The sequence below is a fragment of the Rhinopithecus roxellana genome, chromosome 10 (assembly GCF_007565055.1).
Source record: "Rhinopithecus roxellana isolate Shanxi Qingling chromosome 10, ASM756505v1, whole genome shotgun sequence".
Lineage (NCBI taxonomy): Eukaryota > Metazoa > Chordata > Mammalia > Primates > Cercopithecidae > Rhinopithecus > Rhinopithecus roxellana.
The window spans coordinates 9,534,699-9,559,078 of NC_044558.1; the positions used below are offsets into that span (position 1 = coordinate 9,534,699).

The 24,380-nt window shown below is 44.6% G+C and overlaps 1 long non-coding RNA gene and 1 pseudogene across 2 annotated transcripts in view; one reads left to right on the plus strand and one right to left on the minus strand.

The window, feature by feature from the left end:
• The window catches only part of LOC115899899, a 58,883-nt gene that overhangs the window by 7,520 nt on the left and 26,983 nt on the right, over positions 1–24,380 (plus strand). Inside the window, exons 2-3 of one of the 2 annotated variants that reach the window (XR_004059482.1) lie at positions 12,472–12,612; positions 14,173–14,691. This is a non-coding gene — a long non-coding RNA (uncharacterized LOC115899899). Of the gene's footprint in view, positions 1–12,471; positions 12,613–14,172; positions 14,692–24,380 lie in introns of those variants that run through there. The other variant, XR_004059483.1, reaches the window with a different exon arrangement.
• LOC104668320 lies at positions 1,060–1,605 on the minus strand (annotated as a pseudogene).

A 24,380-nucleotide genomic window follows, 5' to 3' on the forward strand; every position in this document is an offset into this window, starting at 1 on the left:
GGTCTCGAACTCCTGGCCTCAGGTGATCTGCCCTCCTAAAGTGCTGGGATTACAGGTGTGGGCCACCATGCCCAGCCCCACTTAAGCCTTTTTTATCTTTGTTGTCCTTGATATAAACCTCTGGATGTGATTTGTTTTTACTACTCAAGGTTCTCACAGATGACCTGGGCTCATAGTTCCAAGAGATTTTTGAGGCCTGTGTATTTATTTCTTCTTTGTTCTTTTTATTTCAATATGAGCTCAACATTGTGGGGCAAATAGAATTAAACAGTGGATGCTGTGGCAGAATCTTATTAAGGACATTCTAGAACTTTAGTGGCTGTTCTGGTGAACTTTGGATGTGAATAAGCTAATCTATTTTTGGCACCTTACAATCACTGGTTAAAAGTTTCCATATATTCAATAGTTAGTGTTTTTAAATGACCAGGAAGAGCCCTCTCAAAGGAAATTTCTAAAATAGCTTCTATTAAGGACTTATTAGAAAAGGCCAATAAAAATGTAGAGAACCTAAAAGCCAACCTTGAAATCTCTTCTCTGTCTTTTGCCTAACCCAGGATTAACTTACATCCTAGACCCCTGGCCCTCAACTTCCTCCTGCCTTTCTATTGGGGGAACCTGCCCCCAATATTTCAATGTAGGTTCTTTCTATTTTCCGTTAAGTGTCGTCTGGCTGAGAAATAAAGAGAGACAGTACAAAGAGAGGAATTTTATAGCTGGGCCACCGGGGTGACATCACTTATTGGTAGGACTGTGATGCCCGCCTGAGTCTCAGACCAGCACGTTTTTATTAAGGGTTTCAAAAGGGGAGGGGGTGTAAGAACAGAGAGTAGGTACAAAGATCACATGCTTCAAAGAGTGAAAAGCAGAACCACTGATAAGAGTCTAACAAAGATCACATGCTTCATAGGGAACAGGGCAAAGGGCAAAAGCAGAACCACTGATTAGGGTCCAACAAAGATCACAGGGCAAAGGGCAAAAGCAGAACCACTGATAAGGGTCTATGTTCAGCGGTGTATGTATTGTCTTGATAAACATCTTTTTTTTTTTTTTTCCTGGTTGTCAAATGATCCTTTATTGAAATATTTTCCTTTGTGCTTAACTGGCTGGGCATTCCACAGCACCACTGTTGATGTCATCTATCATGTCATGAGGGTGGCGGCCATCAACAGTACAGCCCACAGACTGGGCAGTCCCCAGGATCTCTTTAATTGTTCCAGAGAGTTCTCTGGCTAAGGATAGGTGCCACATCTGTTGAGCAATGTTGATGATCTCATCTAAAGTGATATTCCCACTGTGTTTAATGTTTTTCTGTTTCTTTCTGTCTCTTGGTGGTTCCTTGAGGGCTTTGATGATCAGGGCAGAGGTAGAAGGCACCACCTCAATCTGGGCCTGTCTGTTCTGAGTGGTCAGTTTCAATGTAATCCTCAGGACCTTCCAGTCACCTGTTGTCTTGGCAATGTCATCACCAGCCTTTTTTGGAGACAGACCCAGGGGGCTGATCTTGGGGGCCAGCATAGAAGTGGCACCGACTTCACCTCCAGTGCACCTCAGGTATACTTTGATCTCATTGGGGTTGAACTTCGGCAGCATGGTGGAGGCGGCTGGTGTCGGATGAACCCGGATTTGGGACGACCGAAGAAAGTTGCACCTTGGCCTCCTCTGAGCCAAAAGCCAAGAGCGATAAACAAAACAACAGAAAACAGGGTTCGAGAGCAGAGAACCAGTCTGACCACAAATTTACCAGGGCTGAGTTTTCCCAACCCTAGTAAATCTGAGGGTTCTGCAGGAGACCAGGGCTTATCTCAGTCCTTATCTCAACTGTACAAGACAGACATTCCCAGAGCAGCTGTTCATAGACCTCCCCCAGGGACACATTCTTTCCCCAGGGTATTAATATTAATATTCCTTGCTACGAAAAGAATTTAGTGGTATATTTCCTACTTGCACGTCTGTTTATAGGCCCTCTGCAAGAAGAAAAATATTTTTGCCCGACCCCGTAGGCAGTCAGACCTTATGGTTGCCTTCCCTTGTTCCATAAAAATCGCTATTATTCTGTTGTTTTTTAAGGTGCACTGATTTCATATTGTTCAAACACACATGTTTTACTGTCAATTTGCACAGTTAACACAATTGTCACAGTGGTCCTGAGGTGCTGTACATCCTCGGCTTACAAAGATAACAGGATTAAGAGATTAAAGACAGGCATAAGAAATTATAAAAGTATTATTTGAGAACTGATAAATGTCCATATTAAGATGAAATCTTCATAATTTCTGTTCCTCTGCTGTGGCTCCAGCAGGTCCCTCTGTTCAGGGTCCCTTACTTCCGGTAACGCCTTTCTTCTACTCATTCCCTTCCTGCTGTGTCTTCCTTAGGTCCTCTTCGCTTTCCTCCATTCCTCCTTCCTAAACACCCCCCTTTCAATGGACAATATCCCTTCGTGATGCTTTACACCTAAGTGATGATGATGACCAACTTAGCTAACTTTATTGTTTTAAACCTTAGTCAAGTTTAGGTTTGCATAATCTAGTTAAGAACCTTCTAAATCCTCCTACACAAAGAGGAAAATTCATTGAAGAATTTAGGATTATTTTAAGAATTTATAGGGTGGAGGCCAGGTACGGTGGCTCACGCCTGTAATCCCAGTACTTTGAGAGGCCAAGATGGGCAGATCATGAGGTCAGGAGTTCAAGACTAGCTTGGCCAATATGGTGAAACCCCATCTCTATTAAAAATGCAAAAATTAGCCAGGCGTGGTGGCTCGCGCCTGTAGTCTCAGCTACTCAGGAGGCTGAGGCAGAAGAATCACTCGAACCCGAGAGGCAGAGGTTACAGTGAGCCAAGATCATGCCACTGCACTCCAGCCTGGGCAACAGAGCAAGACTCCATCTCAAAAAAAGAAAAAAGAATTTATAGGATGGATACTGTAATCTCTATCCATGAGTTCATCTCCTTACAGAATTCAGAGATGATGAAACTCTTATATAATTAATGGATCTTCTCTTATGCTCTCCAGATAGAAGATCTTGAAGAATTTTTATTTTTTATAAATATATTTTAAGAGACAGGATTATGCCATGTTGCCCAGTCTGGTCTCAAACTCCTGGGCTCAAGCTGTCCTGCCTCATCCACCCAAAATGTAGGGATTACAGGTGTGAGCCACTGTGCCCAACCAAATCTTGAAGAATTAGTTAGGGATATAACTTCTCAAAGGATAAATCCAGTTTTGTTTTGTTTTTGAGATGGAGTCTCACTCTGTCACCCAGGCTGGAGTGCAGTGGCACAATTTCAGCTCACTGCAACCTCTGCATCCCAGGCTCGAGTGATTCTCCTGCCTCAGCCTCCCAAGTAGCTGAGATTACAGTCGCCTGTGGCCACGCCTGACTAAATTTTTGTATTTTTAGTAGAGATGGGGTTTCACCATCTTGGCCAGGCTGGTCTTGAACTCCTGACCTCCTAATCTACCCGCCTCAGCCTCCCAAAGTGCTGGGATTACAGGTGTGAGCCACTATGCCTGGCCATAAATCCAGTTTTATCAGACTAAAGTGAATTATCTTGATCATAATATCATGCAAAAGAGAAAGTCTCTTTACCTTCAAAGGAAGCTGTTTATTATTTTACCTGGCCAATTACCAGAACGTAATTTAGAGAATTTCTTGGACTCATGATATTGTAGACATTGGATTCTGAATTTGTCTATACTGGCTCCCCCTTTATATAATCAAAACTAGTCGACACACCTGAGTTCTTGTCCCAAATAAACTCACTACCCTTGAATTCCCTAATGGTTATAAACTCTACTTTCTATTTGTGTATAAAAAATCAGGAGAAATTTTAGAGGTGTTAACAGTATGATGGACATCAAACACCCATTTCTTGTTACATCTTCTCATTTGGCCCTGTAGCAGATGCCTATCCTCTTTGGGTACTTGCAGCTGCAAAGTTAACTAAAGCCACTGAAGACTTAATCTTAGTAGCTTCACTTAACCTCATGGTCAAGCCATTCAGATCTTATTGTTCTTTTATTTTTTAGAGATGGAGCCTTGCTATGTTGCCTAGGCTGGTCTTGAGCTCCTGGGCTCAGCAAACCTTCCATCTCAGGCTCCTGCGTAGCTGGGACTACAGGCAAAAGCCACTGTGCCCAGCTCAGCCCTCATTCTTGAATGAAAACACCACTTTTCTGCCTCTAGATTTGAGGCAGGAAAATAGGGTCTGGAGGCAGGGAACCTAAGGCTGATTGCTGACTGGATATCAGAGGCCACTCCCTTTTCAACCCCTCCTTTTTCTGAATGGCAGTTGAAAAATGAACATACAGCCAGGTGCGGTGGCTCACATCTCTAATCCCAGCACTTTGGGAGGCTGAGGTGAGTGGATCACCTGAGGTCGAGAGTTTGAGATCAGTCTGACAAACATGGAGAAACCCCGTCTCTACTAAAAATACAAAATTAGCCGGGCGTGGTGGTGCATGCCTGTAATCCCAGCTACTCAGGAGGCTGAGGCAGAAGAATCACTTGAACCTGGGAGGTGGATGTTGTGGTGAGCCGAGATTTTGCCGTTGCACTCCAGCCTGGGCATCAAGAGCGAAACTCTGTCTCAAAAAATAGGAAAAATGAAGATACTTCTGATTGGACCTCTCTCACATCCAATCAGACTGATTATTGGCCACTACTTCATTTGCATGGAACCAGTGGGAAACCTCTGGAGGGTATTTAAACCCCAGAAAATTCTGTACCTTGGTACCGCTTGCTGGAGATCGCTCCAACCCTGGGGAGTGTGCTTTCATTTAAACTAAATCTCTTGCTTTCACTCTCTTGCTTTGTGTGTTTGTCCAATTCTTTGTTTAAAATGCCAAGAACCAGGACAATTACCCTCAACTGGTGACATATTTTGGTGAGCCAGCCAGGAGGAGCCCAAAGTTTGGGATTTATTTTTCTCTTTCTCCTCTTTCTCTTTCTCTCTTCCTTTCCAATTTGGGATCCTTGGTGGACAGTACCTAAGCATGGAGGCAACAACATGTTTCTGGCCAGGGCCACTCTCCATGTTTCAGGTGACTTAAACCTTCTTTCCTTATGCTGAATTCTTTCCTTCCCTACTCAACTGGCTAAGGACAAGCCAGAGGGCTTGGACATGTTGTAGATGGTCTGTGTGAGTCATGGGGGTGGATTCATAAGAGGGAATTTATATACAATTTAATCTTGCCTAAAAATGTAGAGAATTAAAGAATTATTTTAAGTGGGATAGGAAAAAAATCCAAAGGTTTAACTACAAATTAATTATAGAAGTCAAGGCTTTCATCCAAGGACAAGAGGGAAAGCTCATGGTGGGCCATCAGTAGTAGAGGGAACCATTCCAAAGTGGTGCTAGCACCCATGTGAGTTTAGTGATGTCTGACAGACTAAGATGGGGCCCTTAAGGGGTACGCTCTCTGGGAACCCCAGTCAGGGGCCAGAATTTTTTCAGTGGGATGCTCCAGCTAAAATTTGGGTTACCTAATGAGCCCTTGACTTTTCAAAATTCTCTTCTCTTTTCCAGACCACTATGGGCAACTCTCCATCGATTCCACTTGATTCCCCACTTGGCTGCATCCTCTAGCATTGAAATCAATTTGACCCTGACAATCTAAAGAGAAAACGTATGATTTTTGTTTCTGCAATACTGTTTGGTCCCATTATAAGCCTGCCCAGCCTGGAACAATGGGTGGTCAATAGTAACCCTAATTATGACACCATCCAGCAATTAGACAAAAAGGCAGGGCAAATGGTCAGAAATTCCATATGTACAGGCTTTCATGGCCCTATACCAAAACCTAATAATTCCCCCAAAGGGAAGTCCAAAGGCAGAACTAGATATTATAGATGACCCCCTTTTACAAGGGCCACCTGTCTCAGGGTGGACAGCAACTGCCCCCATATAGCCCCTTGCCAAGTGTTCCTGAGGCTAAAATCCAAACACTGGGGACCCTACTCGGTCCCCCTCAAACTCAGAGGGGAACAGCACATTCAACTCTCTCTCCAGCCCTGCTACCCCTTAGGAAGTAGCAGGAGCTGAGGGGCCAGTCCTAGTGCAGGTCCCCTCCTCTATAACTAATATACAATAATGTAAGGGAAAGCGAGGAAGCTATTCTGAGAATTCCAGGAAATTCGTAGATGGGCTCCAGACTTTGACCTTAGCCTTTGATCTCTCATGGAAGGATGTTCAATTCATTCTAGCAACCTGTTACATCCCCTTTGAAAAGGAATGCATCCTTGAGGCTGCCCTCCAGGAAGCAAATGATTTATTTGCCTGAAACCCTCTGGGCAATCACCCAGGACCAGACACGGTCCCTACTACTGATCCTAACTGGGACTATAACACACCCATGGGAGTGAACAACTGGGCTAAATTTCTTTAGGCTCTCCTTGGAGGAATGAGAAAGGGAATAACTAAAGCAGTAAATTATGATAAAGTAAGGGAGGTTACACAGGGAAAGGAGGAAAATTCAGACATGTTTCATGGCAGGCTGGAGGAAGCTTTTAACAAATATACTAATCTGGACCCTTCCTCTCCCAAAGGCAAAATATGAATGGCACAACATTTCATTAGCCAGTCTGCCCCAGCCATTAGACATAAGCTCCAAAAACTACAGATGGGGCCACAAACTAATCAAAATCAGCTTCTTGATATCACCTTTATGGTGTATAACAATCGTGACCTGGAGGAAGAAAAAAGGGAGCAAAATAAAACGGCAAGCAGGCCGGGCACAGTGGATCACGCCTGTAACCCCAGCACTTTGGGAGGCCGAGGAGGGCAGATCACCTGATGTTGGGAGTTTGAGACCAGCCTGACCAACGTGGAGTAACCCTGTTTCTGAAAATACAAAATTAGCTGAGCCTGGTGACACGTGCCTGTAATCCCAGCTACTCAGGAGGCTGAGGCAGGAGAATTGCTTGAACCTGGGAGGCAGAGGTTGTGGTGAGCCAAGATTGTGCCATTGCACTCCAGCCTGGGCAAAAAAAGTGAAAACTGTCTCAAAAAAAAAAAAAAAAAAAAAAAGAAAGAAAGAAAAATAGCAAGCCAAAATTATGGCAGCCATCATTGGCGATGCCCTGAATGCCCAAAGAGTGTCCAAAGGAAACCAGAAGGGCCATAAGGATAATGCCAGCAAGGGTTCTTGCTTCAAATGCAAGAAAGCTAGACATTGGGCAAAGGATTGTACTAAGCATATGCCAGGCCCTTGCCAAAACTGTGAGGGTACTGGTTATGACCCCTGGCACTGGAGGATTGACTGCCCCAGCTCCCACTGAGGGGCTCAGTCAGTCAAAACTCTAGCACTGCAAAAGGAGGAATTAGATGAAGACTGAAGGGGCCTGGGGTCTTCCTCACTGCCCCCGTCCAGGAACATTATAATTGCTACTGAGGAGCCCTGGGTAACTCTGGCCGTGATGGGCCCCCAAATTCCGTTTCTTTTTGATACAGGAGCAAATTAGTCTGTCCTTACTGCTTGTGCAGGAAAACTTTCCTCCCAGTTCATGAGTGTTATGGGAATGGAAGGAAAGCCACAAACAAGATTCTTCACTCCTCCGTTGATCTGTCAATTTGAGAAACAAATCTTCCAACAGGAATTTCTAGTAGTACCAAGCTGCCCAGTCCTCCTGTTGGGAAGAGATATTATGGTTAAAATAGGGACACTACTACAATTGAAGCATCAGTCAGTGCAATTGCCAATAGTCAAAAGTACAATGTCCCAGACCACATTAATAAACAGGCTAACCTGCTAACATGGTATACTGGGAAACCGGGGAAGGCTAAAACAAGGGGAAGGCTTTGAGGGAATACCAGCTAGTACAGGATCTCAGAATAATTAATGAGGCCATTATCCCTGGCCACCCATTGGTGGTGGATCCATATATGCCCTCTTGGCTCAGGTGCCAGGGGATGCAAAATAGTTTTCAGTCCTAAACCTAAAAGATGTTTTCTTCTCCATTCCTCTGGCCCCAGAGTCCCAATACGTTTTTGCTTTTGAATGGGAAAATCCTAGTACCAGAAAAAAATTAAATACACTTGGATAGTGCTCCCTCAGGGCTTCTGGGATAGCCCCCATTTCTTTGCCTTAGAGAGGGATCTGAGGGGTCTGCAATTGGAGAATGGGAGTTTAGTATGTGGATGACCTTCTTGTGTGTAGCCAACCTGGGTGGCTTCTGACCAAAATACTATACAAACTTTGAATTTCCTGGAAGATGGGATACAAAGATGGCTCAGATTACCCTCCAATGGGTCCAATATTTGGGATATGTCTTAACACCTGCAGCCTAGCAAATATCCCCAGTATGAGCACAAACCATATGTGGTTTGAGCGCTGTCCCCCGCCAACACCAAGCAGCAACTTCATTCTTTTTGGGGAATGGCTGGGTTTTGCAGAATATGGGTACCAAATTTGGGCTCATAGCAAAGCCCCTATATGAAGCAACAAGTGGGCCTGAAAATTAGCTAATGGAATGGGCCCTAGAAATGAGAGTAGCCTTTGCCAAGCTAAAATAGGCCATTACCCAGGCTGTCACTCTTGGCATCCCAGACCTAACTAAGCCCTTCTCCTTGTATATAGCGGAGAAGAGGGACATAGCTGTGGGAGTACTAGCCCAGAAATTAGGATCAGAACCCAGACCAACTGCCTACTTTTCTCTTTTTTTTTTCTTTTTTTGAGATGGAGTCTCACACCGTCGCAGAGGCTGGTGTGCAGTGGCACAATCTCCGCTCCCTGCAACCTCCACCTTCCAGGTTCAAGCGATTTCCTGCCTCAGCCTCCTGAGTAGCTAGGATTACAGGCGCCCGCCACCTCGCCCGGCTAATTTTCTTGTATTTTTAGTAGAGACGGGGTTTCACTGCATTGGCCAGGCTGGTCTTGAACTCCTGACCTCGTGATCCGCCCACTTCGGCCTCCCAAAGTGCTGGGATTACAGGTGTGAGCCACTGCTCCTGGCCCCAACCGCCTACTTTGCAAAGAAGTTGAATGGAGTGGCCTCACGATGGCCAAGTTGCCTGCAGGAATAGCAGTCACTGCTATGTTAGTGAAGGAAGCCACTAAAATCAACCTGGGCCAACTGCTGGAAGTTCTAACCCCCAATCAGGTAAAGTCAGTCTTAGAGATAAAGGGACACAGCCAGGTGCAGTGGCTCACACCTGTAATCCCAGCACTTTGGGAGGTGGAGGTGGGTGGATCACCTGAGGTCAGGAGTTCAAGACCGGCCTGGACAACATGGTGAAACCCCATCTCTACTAAAAATACAAAAGTTAGCTAGGCATGGTGGTGGGTGCCTGTAATTCCAGCTACTCAGGAGGCTGAGGCAGGAGAATTGCTTGAACCAGGGGGTTGGAGGTTGCAGTGAACCAAGATTGCGCCACTGCACTTAAGCCTGGCAACAGAGCAAGACTTCGTCTTAAAAAAAAAAAAGATCAGCTTCTTCCAGATTCTGAGGGTGACTGGTTCATAGATGGCAGTAGTTTTGTGTCAAATGGGGAGCATAGGGCTGGATATGCGATAGTAAATCACAACACCATTATTGAAGCCCACCACTGCCCCCTGGCACATCAGCACAAAAGGCTGAAATAATTGCTCTTACTGGACCATTAATGTTGGGACAAAGGAAAAAACTTAACATCTATACAGATTCTAAATATGCATTTCTTGTGGTTCATGCTTGTGCTACAATCTGGAAAGAAAGAGGACTACTACTAATGAGCAAACACTGCCTATAAAGCATAGGCTTGAAATTCTTCAGTTGTTACCAACAATACACCTGCCAAAGGCCGTAGCTATAATCCATTATAGGGGGCATCAAAGGGACTTAATTCCTATGGCACAAAGGAGCAGAAAGGCTGATAGAGAAGCCAAAGCTGTAGCCCTCAGGGTGCAATCCCAACAGATCCTAGCACTTCTTCCTTTCTATGATTCCCCAGTAGAACCTGAATACACACTGCAGGAAGTAGAGTTAATAAAGGAGAGGGGGACAAAAACAAGGATCCTGGTGGTATATGGGATCAAAAGCATATCTGCCTCAAACAGTCCATTGGAGAATTGTAAAAACCCTGCTTGACTTCTTCCATGTGGCGAGAGATGCCACCCTGGCCATGGTTAACAGGCTCTTTGTTGGGCCTAACTTAGCAGGTCTGTCAAGTCTGCTCACTGGGTGCACTTAATAACCCAGGACACAAAATGCCACCCCTAATAGAACTAGTCCAGAGGAGAGGAACTAACCCAGGGGAAGACTGGCAATTAGACTTCACCCATATGCCAGCTTGTAGAGGATACAAGTTTTTTTTTTTTTTAAGATGGAGTCTTGCTTTGTTGCCAGGCTGAAGTGCAGTGGCATGATCTTAGCTCACTGCAATCTCCACTTCCCAGGTTCAAGCCATTGTCTTGCCTCAGCCTCCCGAGTAGCTGGGATTACAGATGTGCGTCACCACACCCAGCTAATTTTCGTATTTTTTTTTAGTAGAGATGGAGGTTTCACCATGTTGGCCAAGTTGGTCTCAATCTCATGACCTCAGGTGACCTGCCTGCCTTGGCCTCCCAAAGTGTTGGAATTACAGGTGTGAGCCACTGTGCCTGGCTAATTTTGCATTTTTTAGTAGAGACAGGGTTTCTCCATGTTGGTCATGCTGGTCTCAAACTCCTGACCTCAGGGGATCTGCCCCCCTCGGCCTCACAAAGTGCTGAGATTACAGGCGTGAGCCACCTCGCCCAGCCTAAAGTTTCTCTTAAAAGAAATAATCCTTAAGTTTGGGTTACCTCAGAGTCTCCGAGGTGATAATGGCCTGACCCTTATCTCTCAAATAACTCACAGTGTTGCTAAGGCTGTCGAAATCTGTATTAGTCAAGGTTCTCTAGAGGGACAGTACTAATAGGACAGATGTATATATAAAGGGGAGTTTATTAGGGAGTATTGACTCACACAATCACAAGGTGAGGTCCCACAATAGGCCATCTGCAAGTTGAGAAGCAAGGCAGCCAGTCTGAGTCCCAAAGCTGAAGACCGTGGAGTCTGATGTTCAAGGGCAGGAAGCATCCAGCATGGTAGAAAGATATAAGCTGGGAGACTAAGCCAGTCTAATCCCTCCACATTCTTCTGCCTGCTTTTATTCTGGCTGCACTGGCAGCTGATTAGATTGTGCCTACCCAGATTGAGGGTGGGTCTGCCTTTCCCAGTTCATTGACTGGAATGTTAATCTCCTTGGCAACATCGTCACAGATACACCAAGGAACAATACTTTGCATCCTTCAAGTTGACACTCAATATTGGCCATCATAGAATCAAATACTATTTATATTTAGCACGAAGGCCTCAATCCTCCAGGAAAGTAGAAAGGGCTAACCAAACTCTAAAATGAGTGTTATCTAAGCTGTGTCAGGAAACATTAGAAACTTTGGTCAGTCTACTGCCCATAGCCCTCTGAAGGATCTGTAATACCCCTAGAGCAGAAATTAATATAAGCTCATACCAAATGTTATACGGAAGGCCATTCTTAACTAATGATCTAATTACTGATTCAGAAACAGTCGGTTTAGTAAAATACCTAGCTAACCCAAGTCAGTTTCAGCAGGCTTTACAAAAGTTTGGAACTCAAAGGCTCCCCATACTGGGAACTAACCAGTAACCCAAAATCAAGCCAGGAGATCAGGTACTTGTTAAAACATGCAAGGAGGGATCACCTGCTCAACGATTGCAACTCAAATGGAAGGGACCATTTTCAGTGGTAATGGCCATACGTTCTGTGGTCAAAGGACTGGGATTAGATCATTCAATACATCTTTCAAGGATCAAGTCTACGATACCTGAAGCCCCAGACCTGGAACCTGAAGTTCCCGTTAGCCACTACACTGTGAACTATGGAAGCCCTGAAGTACCTGTTTAGAAGGCAGCCAAAAGAGAAGAAGCAGCCTACCAATTTTCCTTGGAGTTTTTTTTGCATAGTTACTATAGGCTGGATAACAATAGCCATGTTTTATATTTTTTGCAGATTAATTTCCATCTTTCAAACGGTTGGAATAACTTCCTTTGTAGTAATTAACAGAATTTTTATTTTTTATTTTTATTTTTTATTTTTTGAGAAGGAGTCTTACTTTGTCACCAGGCTGGAGTGCAGTGACATGATCTCCACTCACTGCAACCTCCGCCTCCCGGCTTCAAGTGATTCTCCTGCCTCAGCCTCCTGAGTAGCTGGGACTACAGGCACGCACCACCACGCCCAGCTAATTTTTGTATTTTTGGTAGAGATGGCGTTTCACTATGTTGGCCAGGATGGTCTCGATATCTTGACCTTGTGATCCGCCCGCCTCGGCCTCCCAAAGTGGTGGGATTACAGGCATGAGCCACCGCACCCGGCCTAAACAGAATGTTTTAATTCATTCCTATAACAAATATCCCTGACAGCATAGGTATTCACCTCTGAAATTCACATTAAATCTTTTAACCAAATTCATTTCCTCTCGCCTAGAGACCATCAATCTTCAGATGATCATGCAACAGGGTTTCCAGCCAGTTCCAAATGAAGACAGCACCCCGGCCACCAAGAAACTACTCTGTTGGCCGGGTGCAGTGGCTCACGCCTGTAATCCCAGCACTTTGGGAGGCTGAGGTAGGTGGATTACGAGGTTAGGAGTTCGAGCCCATCCTGGCCAACATGGTGAAACCCCGTCTCTACTAAAAATACAAAAATTGACTGGGTGTGGTGGCTCACGCTTATAATCCCAGCACTTTGGGAGGCGGAGGTGGGCAGATCACCTGAGGTAAGGAGTTCGAGACCAGCTTGGCCAACATGGTGAACCCTATCTCTACTAAAAATACAAAAATTAGCTGGGTGTGGTGGCAGGTGCCTGTAATCCCAGCTGCTCAGAGGCTGAGGCAGGAGAATCGCATGAACCCGGCAGGGTGACAAGAGCGAAACTCCATCTTAAAAAAGAAAAAAAAAAAAAACTGTCTGTGGGTGGGCGCTATGTGAGAATCAAACAAGGAAACTATCAAGCTGCATACACTGTCACAACCCACTGAGATTTGTTCAGATCCAGCCATCCCTCAGGCCAAATCTGCACAAGAGTTTGATAGTTTTTATTTGAACAAATTTGTATTTAGTATGATATATAATTCATTCAAAATTACATCTTCTGAAGCAAAACAAATTTCTTTAATTTAAGAGTCAGGGTCTTGCTCTGTTGCCCAGGCTGGAGTGCAGTGGTGCAATCGTAGCTCCCCTGCAACCTCAAACTCCCAGGCTCAAGTGATCCCTCACCTCAGCATCCCAAGTAGCTAGGACTACCAGCACCACCACCATACTTGTTGTTTTCTGAACTATTGTAGGAGAGCCTAAAAGTCACCTCTACTCATCTTAGTTCTTAAGTAGGACTTTCAGCTGGGTCCAGAAATCAAATTGGCACAAGACATCAAAAAGAGAAGAGCATACATGTTTTATTAATTTTTGCATGTACATGGGGACCCTCACAAGAGAGTGAAGACTTAAATGACAAAAGTAGGAAGATTTTTTACTTTTCAGATAAAGTGATGAATTTGTGAAGAAATGACAAGACAAAGGTATCTGGGCTGGAGTAGTAAATTCCAGGACAGTCACTAGGAGATTTATGGAGAGGTGTAAAGCTAGTGGAAGATAAGGGTTAGTTTAGTCAGTTTATTTATACAGGCCTGTTGTAGCATCAGTTCCCAGTCTCTAGAGATAGGGGTTATTTTCTCACCCTGGTACAAAGAAGCATCCTCTTCAAAGGAATTTTTATGGATTGTAACAGGTAGGAAAGGACAGGTCAGCTACCTCTTTCTTTTTTTCTTTCTTTCTCTCTCACTTTCTTTCCTTTTTTTTTTTTTTTTTTTGAGTCAGGGTCTTGCTGTATCTCCCAGGTTGGAGTGCAGCAGCATGGCATGGCCTTGACTCACTGGAACCTCTGTCTCCCTGCCTCCCGGGTTCAAGCAATCCTCCCACCTCAGCCTCCCGAGTAGCTGGGACCACAGGGCATGCTGCCACACCCAGCTAATTTTTGTATTTTTTGTAGAGATGGAGTTTCACTGTGTTGCCCAGGCTGGTGTCGAACTCCTGAGCTCAAAAAGATCCACCCGCCTTGGCCTCCCAAAGTGCTGTGAATAGAGGCATGAGCCACAGCACCTGGCCCTTTCTTTCCTTTCTTCTTGACAGTGTCTCACTATTTTGCCAAGGCTGGAGTGCAGTGGCATGATCATGGCGCACTGCAACCTCAAACTCCTGGGCTCGAGTGATCCTTCCACCTCAACCTTCCGAGTAGCTGTGGCACAGGCAGAAATGCAACTATAGTTTCTCAAGTGTCTTCAGCTTGAAACGTTCAGAATACTAATTCAGCAGATTTTGGAGTGGCACATCCTTCACTCCTTCACTATGAATTCATCTCACAGAAATGAAAAGGTAACTGACTTTGCTGTTAGAAGTCCTTGAATTTCAAAATAAAAGTCCTGGGCTTAAAAAGTCTGAATGTTATGCTGTGTGTTTTTTGCCTCCGAGTTTTTCGTTTCAGACTAAAGTAGCTAGGGTTATAAGTAATATAAGAAGTGTGATGGCTTTGTACTCTGTCGACTTAGCTAAATTCAAACTAAGCATCCCAGCTTCCTTCCCTGAATGATTCTAAATTACAGTTCATCACGGGAGAAACATGAACAAGTTTTAGAAGCCACAAGTGAAGCATCTGCCATTTTCTTTGTGCTGAAAGTAAGGATATAGTGGCAGGCGTTATTGCAGTGAGGCGTTATTGTTGCTGATTCCCTAACTGGTCTTGATGGTGTGGGGCAGGGTGGCATTATGATATATATTGGTTTTCATTCATGGTCCCTGCCTTGGTACAGTCTTTTTATAATGTGGGGTGTGTCAGACCCCAGAGGCGGGCCTCTGAGCTTCTCCTGTCCTCCTTTCACCTGCCCCAAGGCAGGACACTGTTTCTCTCCTTTCTGATTGTGGGTCTTAAGACCCTTGTACACCCTGGGGGAAGGAATGCTGACATCATGAAGCTTCCATAAAAACCCAAGAGGGTCCAGGCGCAGCGGCTCATGACTGTAATCCCAGCACTTTGGGAGGCTGAGGCAGGCGGATCATTTGAGGTCAGGAGTTAGAGACCCTGGTCAACATGATGAGACCCCCGTCTCTACTAAAAATACAAAAACTAGCCAGATGTCATGGTGCATGCCTGTAATCCCAGCTACTCGGGAGGCTGAGGCAGGAGAATCACTTGAACCCTGGAGACGAAGGCTGCAGCAAGCTGAGATAATGCCACTGCACTCCAGCCTGGGCAACAGAGTAAGACTCCGTCTCACAAAAACAAAACAAAACAAACAAGCGAACAAAAAATCCGAGGACTGGGTTCAGGGAGCTTTCGTATAGCAAACACGTGGACGTTCCTGGAGGGTGGTGCACCTAGGGAGGGCGTGGAAGCTTCCCCCAAACCTCACCCTACACATCTCTTCATGTATATCCTTTGCAATATCCTCTATAATAAACAGGTAAACATCAGTAAGTGTTTCCCTGAGTTCTGTGAGCCACTCCAGCAAATTAATTGAACCCAAAGAGGGGGTCATGGGAACCTCAACTTGAAGCCAGTCAGAAGTTCCAGAGGCGCAGACTTGTGTTGTGACTGGTGTGTGTGTGGAGGCAGTCTTGGGTACTGAGCCCTCAACCTGTAGCATCTGACACTCTCTCCGGGTAGATAGCATCAGAATTAGAGGGCACCCACATGATCTTCACAGCTTGGTATGTGGGAAAAAACATCCACACACACATGGCCACAGAAGTCTCCTGTGTTGATTGTTGTGGTGTGAAAGTAGAGGAAAAACACAGTTAGGGAGAGTTTTCCCTACACAGTAGCATCCATGTCTCCTCAAGCTCCTACCCTATCTCCTCCTTCAGCTTTTCTTAGTCCTGGGACAGGTGCTTGGGTGGTTCTGTGGCAAAGGGCAACAGCTTCTCCTGCAGGTCACCCAATGTCATTGCTTGTCCTTGTGATTTCTAGTCTTTCCATATGCATTCCAGGTCTTGCTCTTCCCTACTTTACATCTAGCCTTCCTGACTGCCAGCCTGGGTGACTTCAGACCCTATACAACCCACAGCCCAAGGTGACAGCCTTGTGTAGACTTCTCCAACAGCTCCCACAACTGTCTATACTCTAATCCCTATGATAAATCCTCTCTATAATCTCTATCATAAACCGTACTCTGTTACTCATAGTGTTTATGTTTCTCTGGTCAAACTCTGACTGATAGTAGGAGTCCATATACTTATGAAATAAACATCTAGCTGGGTGCGGTGGCTCACACCTGTAATCCCAGCACTTTGGGAGGCCGAGGTGGGCGGATCATGAGGTCAGGAGATCGAGACCATCCTGGCTAACATGGTGAAACCCTGTCTCTACTAAAATTACAGAGAATTAGCCGGGCGAGGTGGTGGGCGCCTGTAGTCCCAGCTACTCAGGAGGCTGAGGCAGGAGAATGGCATGAACCTGGGAGGCGGAGCTTGCAATGAGCCGAGATTGCACCACTGCACTCCAGCCTGGGCGACAGAGTGAGACTCCGTCTCAAAAAAAGAAAAAATGAATAAAATCTGAAGAGGAATACAAACTTTTGTGCCATATGCCAGACATTTTGCTAAGTGTGCCTCATCTCACTTGATCTTCACCAGAAGACCGTTGTATCGGTGAAGACATTGAGCTCAAAGAAATGAATACATTTTCCCAAGGGCACATTGCTAGACTATGGAAAGCTGTGTAGTCAAGAGAATTTCTACTTATAAACTCTGTGCCATCTTGTAACGACCCAGTGGGTTCACCTTGCTCGCTGCCTAGACAGACAGGGTCTCACTCTGTTGCCCAGGCTGGAGTGCAGTGGCATGGTCTCGACTCATTGCAACCTCCATCTCCCAGGTTCAAGTGATCCTGTCATGTAAGCCCCCCAAGTAGCTGGGACCACAGGTGCACACCACCATGCCCTGCTAATTTTTGTGTTTTTAGTAGAGACGGGGTTTCGCCATGTTGCCCAGACTCCTAAGCTCACGTGATCCACCTGCGTCGGCCTCCCAGTGTGCTGGGATTACAGGCATGAGCCATGGCGCCCAGCCTGAGAAACGATTATTCATGAAGACCTGGCTGTGTTGGGGATCAGAGTTTTATTATTACTCAAATCAGTCTCCCCAAGGATTTGAGTATTTGGTGATCAGAGTTTTTTTTTTTTTTTTAGATGACGTCTCACTCTGTTTCCCAGGCAGAAGTGCAGTGGCACGATCTTGGCTCACTGCAACCTCCGCCTCCCAGGTTCAAGCAATTCTTCTGACTTAGCATCCCACGTAGCTGGGACTACAGGTGTGCTCCATCACGCATGGCTAATTTTTGTATTTTTAGTAGAGATGGAGTTTCACCATATTGGCCAGGCTGGTCTCGAATTCCTAACCTCATCGTGATCAGAGATTGTAAGAATAAATTGATGGGTGGGGAAGCCAGTGAGCTGGGAGTGCTGATTGGTTGGGTCAGAGATGAAATTACAGGGAGTCAGAGCTATCCTTTTGCTTGAGTCAGGTCCTGGGTGGGGGGGCCACAAGATTAGATGAGCAAGTTGATCGACCTGGGTAGTGCCAGCTGATCCATCAAGTGTAGGGTCTGCAAAATATCTCAAGCACTAATCTTAGGTTTTACAATAGTGATGTTATCCTCAGGAGAAATTTGAGGACAGTCAGAATCTTATAGCCTCCAGCTGCGTAACTCCTAAACCATAATTTCTAACCTTGTGGCTAATTTTTTAGTCCTACAAAGACAGTCTATCACCAGGCAGGAAGGGAGTTTGTTCTGGGAAAGTTAAACTATAAACTGAGTTCCTCCCTGAGTTAGTTCTACCTATACCCAGGAGTCAACTTGGACAGCTTGAAGCAAGATGGAGTTGGTTAGGTCAGATAGTTTTTTTTGTTTTTTTTTTTTGAGATAGAGTCTTGCTCTGTCACCCAGGCTGGAGTGCAGTGGCGTGATCTCGACTCACTGCAAGCTCCGCCTCCCAGGTTCACGCCATTCTCCTGCCTCAGCCTCCCGAGTAGCTGGGACTACAGGCACCCGCCACCACACCCAGCTAATTTTTTCTATATTAGTAGAGACAAGGTTTCACCATGTTAGCCAGGATGGTCTCAATCTCCTGACCTCATGATCCACCCACCTCGGCCTCCCAAAGTGCTGGGATTACAGGTGTGAGCCACCGTGCCCAGCCAGATCTCTTTTACTGTCATAATTTTCTCAGTTATAATTTTGCAATGGCAGTTTCCATCTTGTCTCTCCAAAGAGCATAATCTTTACCTGGTGCCTTCAGAATGAGGAATTTTTACCCCATAGGTGTTTTTACTTTATTCATCTTTGTTTGAAGGGGATCTGAATATGCCACCCCAAAATATGACACATTGTCACAGGAAAATTTTGAGCTGAAGGTAATTGAGAATCAGGAGATGCAGGTGGTTGGGAGTGGTGGCTCATGTTTGTAATCCAAGCACTTTGGGAGGCCAACGCAGGAGGATCACTTGAGCCCAGGAGCTCGAGACCAACCTGGGCAACATAGTGAGACCTCATCTCTGTGGCAGGCAAATTCTCTCTGACAGTCACACAGACAGGGCTCCATAGCACTCCAGTTACATAGACGAACTTCCACAGTGCTTGCCTTAACATTGGGCTAACAATTAAGTCTAGGGAAAATCAATACCCGGATGTCAGAACCAGAAATGAAACATATGTTCAGTAAGTGCCTTGCACAGGCTTCTCCTAAAACCTGGAGCACGTCAAGATAATGGGGACAGCCTTACATTCCTTGTACCAGGATCTGTCTCGGGTCAACATCTGGGGCAAGTCAAGGTAACACAGACAGTCCTTGAATAGATTTATTTTAAGGGGGAGGGTCTGGAGCAACTCTTAGGACCAAACCGTAGGTAAGATAAAGTAGAAGTAATCACTCTGGTGCCAGGATCCTCCTTAAGTAAATTTAGGAGACATTTCTTAATCACCCTGGTACCAGAACCCTCATGGATTAGGTAGATTTAGAGGGCATTTTTGGCCTCTGACCTAGCTGAAACAAAATTAATTACTTATAAACAGGCAAATGTGATACTGTACATAGGCATGTAGTCCAAACACATATAACCATGGGTAATATTGTAATATCTTGAGTTGGTCTGGTGAATAATCTCTGACCTTCTCCCTGTATCCAGTTACAGAAATAAACTCCCTTCTTTCCTAGTCCATCTGCATCTCATTATTTGGCTGTGAGAACATACAGCCAGGCCTGGTTCGGTTCGGGAACATCTCCACTAAAAAAAATTTTTTTTAATTAGCCGAGTGTGGTGGTGCTCGCTTGTGGTCCCAGCTACTCAGGAGACTAAGGCAGGAGGGTCATTTGAACCCTCCAGGTCAAAGCTGCCATGAGCCATGATCATGTCACTGCACTCCAGCCTGGGTGACACAGCCTAAAAGCAGGGCATAAATTTCCCATTGAGGAAGGTGCCTCCCCACCCACCTAGTACCAGGGAGAGAAGAGTGATTTTTACCAAAGATGGGAATTAACACCAAGATGAATTTGCATAAACAGATCTTTCTAAAATAGCTCTTATCTTCCATTAATTCCCCCATATTTCCTCCTCAGTGTCCCACAATTTGTTCCTTGAAACCCAAACCCTCCTTCCTTTGTTAAAAAGGTACATAAAACCACAAGTCTAACTACTTCTTTCCTGAGAACTCTTTTGCATGCAAATATTAATAAAAATGGTGTGCTTTTTCTCCTGTTACTATGTCTTTTATTAGTTTAATTTGCAGGCCCACAGTTACAAAACATAACAGGGTTGAGGAAAATTTTTCCTCTCTGACATGTTTCAGTTAAAAAGGAACCAGCCTGACCAACATGGTGAAACCCCGTCTCTACTAAAAATATAGAAATTAGCCTGGTATGGTGGTGCACGCCTGTAATCCCAGCTACTCAGGAGGCTGAGGCAAGAGAATCGCCTGACCCTGGGAGGCAGAGGTTGCAGTGAGCCTAGATCCTGCCACTGCACTCCAGCCTGGGCAACAAGAGTGAAACTCTGTCTCAAAACAAAACAAAACAAAACAAAACAAAACAAAACAAAGCAAACCAGCTGAAGAAGTTCCTTTGATTAACAGCACAGCATGGAAATGTTAGATATTCTTAGCCAAACCTTGAAAGATACTCTCTTATTTAATCACAGTTTTAAATGTTAGCTTGCTTACCTTAAAAAAAAAAAAAAAGAAAGAAAGAAAGCCAGAAGTCAGATATTCATGATGTGAGATAAAGTTCTTAAGTGTGGAGGGAACAAAAACTACAACTTTTTGTAAAAGTCACAAAAGGCCAACCTATTGTATCACATATCCTCAAAGAAGAGTCAGGGCATGCTGAAACATGCTGTGTTTTGTTTTTACTGACATTTTCCTTATTACAAAAATAATACATTCTCATTAGATAATAAGAAGAATACTAAAAAAATAAAATATTATCAATATCATTAATGCATTGGTGTTTTTCCTCCTATAACTTTTCTGTGCATAGTTTTCCCTTTAATTACATGTTATAATGTAATCCTTATAAACATAATTTTAATTATTGAATATTTTTCCAAGGAAAAGATGTATATCGTTTACTAAACCATTTCTCTAGTCGTGAACAAAGAGTTCATGGAGACATTTATTGTGTGTGTGTTTTTACAATGACATTTTAAAAATAAGAACTTCTGAAAAATACAAAAGTACAAAAAGTTGCAAAAATTCAATTTCCTACTTTCCTCCCCAGAAATAACCACTATTTAATTTTATTTTGTGCATATCTTTCCAGAGCTTTGTCTTTGAACATACAATCATATTGAAAGGCAAAATCCTTACACAAATTTGCTAAATTCATTATAAGATTGCTCAACTTTCTCAGGGCAAGAAAGACCTGGAACATTTGGGATCAATGTCTCTATCAGGAGGCAAGCATCCTAACAATTTATCAAAATTTACATATTTATAATCTTATAGTGCAGTAGTTTTTCTGTACCTTTGTCAGATGTTGATTCTTGTCGGCTCCCCATATCTGTGGGTTTTATATTTAAGGATTCAACCAACTGCAGATCAAAATATTTTTTAAAAAAAAGCAGTTGGGGGCGGTGGCTCATGCCAGTGATCCTAGCACTTTGGGAGAACAAGATGGGGGAGGATCATTTGAGCCCAGGAGATTGAGACCAGCCTGAGTGACATGGGGAGACTCCATGTCCACAGAAAATAAAAAAATTAGCCAGGCACTGTGTTGTGTGCCTGTGGGACACAGCTACTTAGGAGGCTGAGGTGAGACGGTCGCTTGAGCTTGAACAGTCAAGGCTGCAGTGAGCCAGGATTGTGCCACCGCACTCCAGCCTGGGTGACAGAGCAATACCCTGTCTCAAAAAACAAAAACCAGGCTGGGCATGGTGGCTCAAGCCTGTGATCCCAGCACTTTGGGAGGTGGGCAGATCACCTGAGGTCGGGAGTTTGAGATCAGCCTGACCAATATGGGGAAACCCCGTCTCTACTGAAAATACAAAAAATTGGCCGGGCACAGTGGCTCATGCCTGTAATCCCAGCACTTTGGGAGGCCAAGGTGGGTGGATCACGAGGTCAGGAGTTCAAGACCAGCCTGACCAATATGGTGAAACCCTGTCTCTACTGAAAATACAAAATTAGCCAGGCATGGTGGCAGGAGCCTGTAATCCCAGCTACTTTGAAGGCTGAGGCAGGAGAATTGCTTGAACCCGGGAGGCAGAGGTTGCAGGGAGCCGAGATTGTGCCATTGTACTCCAGCCTAGGCAACAAGAGCAAAACTCTGTCTCAAAAACAAACAAACAAACAAACAAAAAACCCAAAACTTAGCCAGGCATGGTAGTGGGCACCTGTAATCCCAGCTACTCGGGAGGCTGAGGCAGGAGAATTGCTTGAACCCAGGAGGCAGAAGTTGCAGTAAGCTGAGATCATGCCACTGTACTCCAGCCTGGGTGACAGAGCAAGACTCCGTCACAAAAAAAAAAGAAAAAAAAAAAAGACGAAAACAGAATATATTATAGTGCACATGTACATGGGTTTCTTTTCTTTTTTTTGAGATGGAGTCTTGCTCTGTTGCCCAGGCTGGAGTGCAGTGACGCGATTTCAACTCACTGCAACCCCTGCCTCCCAGGTTCAAGCCGTTCTCCTCCCTCAGCCTCCTGAGTAGCTGGGACTATAAGCACACGCCACCACTCCCAGCCTATTTTTGTATTTTTAGTAGAGACAGGGTTTCACCTCATTGGCCAGGATGGTCTTGATCTCTTGACCTCGCCCAGCCAGCATGTGGGTTTCTTTATGGCATATTCCTATGAGCAGAATATAAGCCATTGTGTATGTTCAGTGTCAAAGTGTTTTGCAAAGAAGTTGTACCAGTTTACATTCCCAATAGCAGAGCATGAAGGTTCCTGTTGCTCACTTTCTTACTCATAAACCATGTTGCTCATGTGGTTTTATCAGCCTTTTAAACTCAGTCATTCTGGGCTGGGCACAGTGGCTCATACCTGTAATCTCAGCACTTTGGGAGGCTGAGGTGGGTGGATCATGAGGTTAGGAGATCGAGACCATCCTGGCCAACATGGTAAAACCCTGTCTCTACTAAAACACAAAAAATTAGCCAGGTGTGGTGGCCTGCTCCTGTAATCCCAGCTACTCAGGAGACTGAGGCAGGGGAATCACTTGCACCCAGGAGGTGGAGGTTGCAGTGAGCCGAGATTGCGCCACTGCACTCCAGCCTGGGCGACAGAGCAAGACTCTGTCTCAAAAAATAAACAAAATAAAAATAGCCGGGCATGGTAGCTCACACCTGTAATCCCAGGACTTTGGGAGGCTGAGGCGGGCAGATCACAAGGTCAGGAGATTGAGACCATTCTGGCTAACACAGTGAAACCCCATCTCTACTAAAAATACAAAAAATTAGCTGGGCGTGGTGGCAGGCACTTGTAGTCCTAGCTACTCAGGAGGCAGAGAATGGTGTGAACCCAGGAGGCGGAGCTTGCAGTGAGCTGAGATAGCACGGATACAGCGAGACTCTGTCTCAAAAAAATTAAAAATAAATAAATAAATAAAATAAGCTCAGTCATTCTGGTGGATAACACAGATAACTTTGTGGCTTTCCTCATCACTATGGGGGATAACAGCTTTAACTGTTTATTTGCTATTTGAAATTCCTGTTTTATGTAATGCCTGCTTAACACTTTAGCATGCTTGGGAAGTGGATGTACATCTTTTCCTTGTTTTCATTATGGATTTACAACTTTGCAAAATGTTTACATCTTTGAGTCACCTAGAATTAACTGTGATGGAAAGTAAGCTGTAGGAGTTCAACTCTCGTTTTCCAGCTGGCTACTCAGTTGTCACAATACTATTTATTAAATAATTCATCCTAGATAAATATAGAATCAATTTTTATGCACATCCATTTTTTATCTATTGGCAACTAATAAAAAGTAAAACCAACACTGCAGAGCAGCATACAAGAGAAAGTATTTGAATTGAGATCTTTTATAAATTGCAATTTGAGAGACACAAATTGAGCAAGCAGCTAAATCATGTTCTATCCAGACAAGTCTGGGCAGGGACTTGTAAAGGTTCCTGGCAAGTTTATACAAGTGAAAAATTTTAGCAGAGTCTATGATTGACAATGCCTGATTGACAGCTTAGATGTCTCTTGGTGATGAACAACCTAATTTGGCATGGCTGTCTTCTCAGGAGATTTGTGATCAGGCCCAGTATAAACAATTCACATAAAATTCAGCTGCTTCTTTAGGATGTTTGTGATTTCGTCCAATTTGAACGTATCAGATTTCATCTGAGTATATGGGTGATGGGGGTCCAACTCCTTAGGCACTCCTGGCTCCTTTTTAGAGACCTGTGACATAATCATCTCCATTTTGGATTTCTTTTCAGATTTCCCCCTTTTGATTTAAATCTTTCCTCAGAAACCACTGAGATCAATTATTTCACTAAAGCCTTTGGTGCTGGAATAGATTTGTCCCAGGAAGTCATGTCCCATGGAGGAGGGGGTCATGGTGATGATAGTGGATGATCTGTGTCAAATGGAACAGTTTAAATTTGAGCAACAAGGAGGAGTTGAGGATGTGGGCCCCAATTGTGGTGCACATATGTGGATGGAGTAGGATTCATGACTGTAGGCCTAATCTGTCACTTCCATGTGTTGAGCCACCATAATTTTAGTTTCATTGACAGCAACAATGTGGCATCAAGCTGAGAGAGGAGAAAAGAAAGAACCAGCTAGGAAGGCAGTTACAGCAGGTGCTCAGTAGAATTCTTTCAAACAAAGGAACAACCT